We start from the raw sequence: 7,877 nt of genomic DNA, 5'->3' as shown, positions 1-7,877 counted from the left end.
AGAGCTACTAAGCTACAAAGATAAAATAGGCCACTGACATTGAGAAAAATTAGATAAGACATTAGTAAACATATAATACAAGAATGTAAAATGAAATGCACTAATGAAGATTCAATGGTAAGATAGATTTAAGCCTAAAAGAATAATACAAAATAGTATTTAAAATGATCTATCAGAAGTGTATCTAATTAGAAGTAAAGATTTCAAATGCAATAAGCTAACAAATTTAATCATGCAAACTAATTGAATCGAATTGGATAGAGTTAATAGGAATTAAGCAGGATTAGTATCATAGCAGAAGAGAACAAGAATAATTGACCTTCCTTAATTGCTTGTGTCCCTCTCACGGTCTCACCTTTTCCCTTGATTTTGTAACCGCACAAAACATTAAACACACAATGCTTCAAAAGCAAGAGAACTAACGTCGCAAGCAAGAGCAGCGAGCCAACGAAGTTGATTAGAAACAAAAACTAGACAGATTGAATAGAATTACATAAATTTACCAAAATAGAAGATGAATCGAAGAGGTTGCTATTGTCGGTCGTGTAGGAAACTGTTAGAGTGTATACTAAAAGCCTAGCTTTTGGTATAAACATTTATCTAGAAATAAGAATCACATTGGTCAAATGTCTACATTTATGATAGATGTAGATGCTCAATTAATTTATATTGTAGATAACATGGTGTGTGGTGTCACACACAGAAGATCATGTTATCGGTTCCTTATAAATTATAAACAGTAGCTCACGATCAAGATGGAAAGGAAAAAACCATTGGAAGGTCGTAGTGTAATTAGGTATTAGTTTATCTTAACTATATAATTACACTAGTACACTTAGAGTGTATTGAGTAGGACCATTTGAGGTCGTTCCTTTTATACTGACTTTATGAAGGAACAAAGACCTCAGTTATTATGGAAGTGTGTGCTCTTAATCCTAATATAATAACAAGCACATATATTTGATATTTATTTCTTTAATTTATCAATGGGTGAGATTTAGTTCGATAAATCAATAAGCCTGATAAGTTGGGAAATGATATCACTTATAGTGTGTGTTGTTGATTATAGAAGGTGTAAAGCCCGAAAAATTCCCGAATTTGTTTTAGAATTATTCTATGATTTTTATGGAATTTTTAGATATTTTTCCGGAATTTTCCGAGTAGCGGAAGTAGCAAAAATAATTAGAACCCCAAAATAGCTTAGGCGGGAATCGAACCCGAGACCTATGGTGTAAGGGATAACGCTAGTAACCGGTGAACCCAGCAGGGCCGTGCTGAAAGAAAGGAGAACCAAATATATTTATATTAGAGTTGGGTTCATTAAACCACTTGATATGAATAATTAACTTAAGTTGGAATTGGGTTATTTGGGGAACTTGGTTCGGCAACATCTTTTCCACCGAGACCTAACACCACCGCCGCACCTCTCCTCTTCCCCTCTTCCTCACGCACGGCACACACCAAACTAGGGGTCAAGGGAACATCTTCCGGCGACGACTCCAACACGAAAAAGGTTCTTCTCCGCGAGAGGAACGCGAGGACATTAGCGGTTCGTCGAACGGAGCAGTTTTCCGGAAAACCTAGCGGTTAGAATCGTAAGAAAACCTTGCGATTGAGGTAAGAAACCCCTCACCTGCAGTATGATTGCTCTTGCTTGTTAGTTTTGGCGTTAGTTCAGTAATTTTACAGTTTTCAGTTTTAGGGTGTGCTTTTAGTGCACACCAAGCATTCGGTAGAATGCCCAGTTCAGAAGGATGCACTAGTAGGCGTCCTAACAGCATGTAAATATATTAGAAACATTTTATTCAGTTATTTATCAGTTATTACAGCTTTATGGATCAGATATCCATTGGGTAGGCTCCCACAGTAGCCTCTAGGTTCAGATAACCTAGCTCTAGGTTCAGATAACCTAGAACAGCAAAGTAAAATAAAACAGTATTCAGTATTTTACTTTTATTCAGTTGGCACTGTACTTGGATCAGATATCCATGGGCTGGACTCCCACAGTCGTCCCTAAGTTCAGATAACCTAGTAACCCTGCTGGATTCGGAACTTGCAATCCCGGGTCTCGTAGGGATGCGCGCACAGTAAGTACAGTTGTTAGGGCCCCAGCAGCATGTTTAGTATTTTCATCTATTATTATATATAGTTTTCCAAATATGTAATCAGTGATGGAAACACTAACTTAGTTTCAGTTTCAGTTGATTATCTCAATTAAGTTTCATGATTTGAGTTCATGACCAGTTAGATGTATATGCATGACCAGTTCAGTATGTATGCTTAGTTTCAGATACAGTATGCTATGCTCAGCTTGTTTGTATGCCATGATCAGTTCAGTACATGTTTGTATGCCATGCCATGTTGCCATGCTCAGTTTAGTTTTCAAATAGCATGTTTTGAAACCATACTCGCATCGTTGCATGTTTTTGTGAGGTAGATGGTTTCTTACTAAGCTCTTTAGCTTACAGGTACTACTTTTCTTATACTGCAGATACAGGTAAAAGAAAAGTGGACTAACGGAGGCTGGAGGACAATGCTATGGAGGTGTGTGTGTGCAAGGGGTTTGGAATAAAGATCCTAGGGGTCGAAACAGCTTAATTCCAGTATTTACGTTGTTAGTTTGTTTGTGGTTTAAATCCTTAGCTGGTTAAATGTTTTAATCCAGTAAAACTATGCACTATTCAGTTTGTTCAGTTTAGGACGCATGTAGGTTAATGTTAGATTGTTTTTCATGTATCTAGAAACTATGTCTGTGAGTTGTGGTACGTTCCAGTGCCTGAAAGTTCTGAAATCAGAAACTCTGATTTCGTATCAGAGTTGGATCGGTCTGCCGACCGATCCGTTGCAGTATCAGGATCCTGGATCGGTCAGCCGACCGATCCAGAGGCATACAGTATGCTACTGTATGCTATCTGATCGGTCGTCCGACCGATCCAGCACCGAACAGAGAGCATCCAGCATTTCCAGGTGCCTGGATCGGTCTGCAGACCGATCCAGACACACCTGGATCGGTCTGCCGACCAATCCAGCCTTTGCTGGTTCGGTCCGCAGACCGATCCAGCAGGGCACAGAATCGTAGCAAGTTTGATCGATCCGTGGATCGATCAGCAGCTAGCTGGGAAGTTAGTTCTGAGTTCCTAGCTCAGATGGGAGATCAAGTATCCTCCTTAGCACATGTACACCAACCGGAAAGGGTCTTGAATCCTTCCTTATAACAGCATAGGTGTATCAGTTGTCAGATTAACCGAGTCAGTTAGTGAAATTTTATTTTACCCAGTTTTCCGCACAGTAGCTTCAGTAGTTAATGTAGCGATCCGGCTCACCATGGGGAGCACCTGTGTTGTTCCCAGGAGTTGGGTCTTTACAGAGTGGTATCAGAGCAAGTTCCTTACTTCCTACACACACATCAGCATTGTGCCTACAGCTTCCAAGTAAGAACATCTCTCACTCAATTTTGTTTTCAGCTTTCATATCAGTGATAAGTGCTTTCATGTTTGCTCTCATGTTGGTAGTTAATTAATTCATGTTTACAGTGATAGTATTTAACATGTTACCAGTAGTTAACTATAACATGATAGCCTAGTTATATATATGTGTTCTCTGCTATTTAGAAAATGGTACGAGGACGTCCAGCTAAGAAAGCATCAGCGGCTGAGCCCCAGCATGAGGCAGGCAGTTCAGTGCCTCCCCCAGACCTTACAGCACTAGTGGCTCAGCTACAACAGCAGTTAGCTGATCAGCAACAGGAGATAGCCTCCTTAAAGGCTAACCAGCAAACTACTCCCCCAGTCACTCCAGTAACGAACCTCACGACTCCAGTAACTCCAGTAATCACAGAGGTAGTACCAGCTCAGCCTGCAGTACCAGTCCCAGTGGCCCCAGTAGCAGGGGCTAAGAGAGAAGCTTACCTTATCCAGTGGCAGAGAATTAAGCCCGAGAACTTCTCAGGCACCAGCGAACCATGGGATGCTCAGGCATGGTTTAAAACACTGGAAAGCACGATGGAGCTTCTAGACTGGCCAGAGCACGAAAAGGTGAAGTGTGCCTCCTTCTGTTTAACAGGAGATGCACGCATGTGGTGGGAGCGGATTAAATCGAAGTGGCCAGTAAACCAGATGACATGGGCCAACTTCGAGAAAGAATTCTTCGAGGAATTCTTTCACATGCAGGTCACGAACCGACACTATGACGAGTTTACAGAATTTCGTCAGGGCAACCTATCAGTTCAGGAGGTCGTGAAGAAATTCAACAGGTTGGCCCGTCTGTGTCCAGAACTAGTCAGCTCAGAGAAGGAACGAGTACGCTTGATGCTGAAGATGCTCAGACCAGAGATCGCAATGAATGTGGCTGGTGGCGTTCATAGGCCACAAACCACAGAGGAGCTAGTGAGTAGTGCTCTGATCACCGAGCACTATCAGCACAATATCACCCAGCAGAAGCAGGTTTCCACAGAGCCCAAGGGACAAGCTAGCTCAGGTACTCAGCAGAAACAACAGGGACATAGCTCCAACTGGAAGGGGAAACGCAAGGCAAGCAGTGACCCAAAAGGAGGACCAGCTGGAAAACATTCCAGACATCCCAAATGTACTACTTGTGGGAAACATCATCCAGGAGTTTGCCGCAAGGGTACGCGAGGTTGTTTTGAATGTGGACAGGAAGGGCACATGGCTAAGCAGTGCCCGAACAAGAACAGTCTTCCTCAGCCTCAGCCGATACAGTATGGAGCTCAGCCAGCGCAGCTACACCAGATGTATGCTGCCTTAGATGGTCCACAGATCAGTCAGGGCAGATTAGAAGCCCCCACAGCTAACACAAATGCCAGGATTTTCTCACTGACCAGAGAGGACGTAGCAAATGCCTCGACAGTTGTCACAGGTCAGATCAATATTTTACAGCATAATGCAATTGTCTTATTCGATACTGGGGCAACCCACTCTTATGTATCCAGGGCATTTGCCGAGAAATTAGCAACACCTCCAGAGGTACTCAATAGTCAGTTTCTGACAACACTACCCTCAGGAGACATTATGGCATCTACACACTGGCTCAGAGCAGTGCCAGTCATTATAGCAGACAGAGAACTTTTTGGTGATCTGATAGTGCTAGAAATGACGGACTACGATGTCATCTTTGGAATGGATTTTCTGATCAGATACGACGCTTCTATAGAGTGCCGTAAACAGAAGGTCATATTCCAACCTGAAGCAGGAGTACAGTTTGAGTTCATAGGAAAACCAAAGAGAAAAGCCAGGAAGTTTCTCTCAGCACTGAAAGCACAGCAGTTAATGGATTCAGGATGCATGGGATTTTTAGCAAATGTAGTCAACACCAGCCAGGACAAGAACCAACAGCTATCAGAGGTTCGAGTCGTTTGTGACTACCCAGCAGTTTTCCCTGAAGAGCTACCAGGCTTAGCACCAGACAGGGAGATTGAATTTGAGATAGAGCTCATTCCCGGCACAAATCCAATTTCCAAGGCACCATACCGCATGTCTCCAGCAGAACTGAAGGAACTTCAGGAGCAATTACAGGAGCTTCTTGACAAGGGTTTCATACGCCCTAGTCACTCACCATGGGGAGCACCTGTGTTGTTCGTGAAGAAGAAGGATGGAAGCATGTGTCTATGCATAGACTACCGTGCCTTGAACCAGGTCACAATTAAAAACAGGTACCCTCTCCCCAGAATAGATGACCTGTTTGACCAGCTAAAGGGAGCCACAGTGTTCTCTAAAATTGACCTCAGATCAGGATATCACCAGGTTAGAGTCAAGAAAGGTGATATACCTAAAACAGCTTTCAGGACCAGATACGGACATTACGAGTTCGTAGTCATGCCTTTCGGCGTGACAAATGCTCCAGCTACTTTCATGGACCTCATGAACAGAGTATTCAGAGAATACTTAGACAAGTTTGTCATCGTGTTCATCGATGACATTCTTATCTATTCAGGCACTCAGGAGGACCATGCAGAGCATCTGAAGACAGTTTTGCAGATCCTTCAGCAGAACCAGCTGTACGCCAAATTCACGAAATGTGAATTTTGGCTGGACCAGGTAGCCTTCCTAGGTCACATCATCTCCAAGGATGGTGTTATGGTAGATCCCAACAAAATAGAAGCAGTAAGTAACTGGAAGAGACCCAGGAACGCCAGTGAAATCAGAAGCTTTCTGGGATTAGCGGGCTACTACAGGAAGTTCGTAGAGGACTTCTCCAGAATAGCCTCCCCACTGACAGCTCTCACCAGGAAGAACAAGAAATTTCAGTGGACAGAGGACTGCGAGAACAGCTTCAGCGAACTGAAACGGAGATTGACCAGTGCTCCTATTTTAGCTATACCAGAAAACACAGACAGCTTCGATATCTACAGTGACGCCTCTAAATTGAGATTAGGAGCAGTACTGATGCAGCAGGGCAAGGTGATCGCCTATGCCTCCAGACAACTCAAGGATTATGAGAGGAACTATCCTACTCACGACCTTGAGCTTGCAGCAGTGGTGTTCACTCTCAAGATTTGGAGACATTATTTGTACGGAGCTCAGTGCAGAGTATATACAGATCATCAAAGTCTGAAGTATTTCTTTACTCAGAAGGATCTGAATATGCGACAGCGCAGATGGTTAGAGCTGGTCAAGGATTATGACATAGATATCCTCTACCATCCAGGGAAAGCTAATAAGGTAGCAGACGCACTCAGCAGGAAGTCCAGTGCTACCTTATTATCTTTAGCAGCTATGTCACCACCCCTAAGGAAGGAGATTACAGCCTTTAGTCTCGAGCTTATAGTCGGACAGCTTTCCACTATGTCCTTAGCATCTACCTTGCTTGATGATATCCAGACAGCTCAGGAGCAGGATCCTGAAATCCAGAAAATCAAGCAAGGGTTAGCAGAATCAGAAAATGGAGAGTTCAGAGTGTCCGCCAGTGGGGTAGTGTACTGTGGTGACAGACTTTGTGTTCCAGATCAGGAGGAACTACGGAAACAGATTCTAGACGAGGCTCACAGGACTCCCTATGCGATGCATCCTGGTTCCACCAAAATGTATCAGGATCTAAAGAAACGATTTTGGTGGCCTAGGATGAAGCGAGATATCGCCAGATACGTCAGCATCTGTCTAACCTGTCAGAGGGTTAAGGCAGAACATCAGCGACCAGGAGGAGTTCTGCAGCCGATCCAGATTCCAGAATGGAAGTGGGAGGATATCTCTATGGACTTCATAGTGGGATTACCCAGAACCACGAATGGTTTTGATGCCATCTGGGTAATAGTCGACAGGTTGACTAAATCAGCCCACTTCTTAGCTATTAGAATATCCTATTCCATGGAGCAGCTAGCTCAGTTGTATCTCAAGGAGATTGTCAGGCTGCATGGAGTCCCACGAACCATTATATCAGACAGAGACAGCAGATTTACATCACACTTCTGGAAGTGTGTGCAGTCAGCTATGGGCACCCAGTTAAAATTTAGCACAGCCTTCCATCCTCAGACCGATGGTCAGACGGAGCGAGTAAATCAGGTACTCAAAGATATGCTCCGAGCTTGTGCCCTAGATTTCAAGGGAAGTTGGTGTAAATATCTGAGTCTAGCAGAATTTACATACAACAACAGTTATCAGGCCACTATCGGCATGACACCTTATGAGGCACTCTATGGGCGGAGGTGCAGATCACCAATTTGCTGGTATGAGAGTGGTGAACAGAAGGAACTAGAGCTTCAGACAGATCTAGTAGCAGATACCACAGCAGCCATACAGCAGATTCGCCAGAGGATAGAGATAGCACAGAGCCGTCAGAAGAGCTATGCCGATACACGACGCAGACCCCTAGAGTCTTCAGTTGGGGATACAGTTTTCCTCAGAGTAGCTCCCATGAAGGGAGTC

This window comes from Zingiber officinale, unplaced genomic scaffold, assembly GCF_018446385.1.
Source record: "Zingiber officinale cultivar Zhangliang unplaced genomic scaffold, Zo_v1.1 ctg199, whole genome shotgun sequence".
Classification (NCBI taxonomy): Eukaryota; Viridiplantae; Streptophyta; class Magnoliopsida; order Zingiberales; family Zingiberaceae; genus Zingiber; species Zingiber officinale.
Note: the sequence above shows the minus strand (reverse complement) of the source record.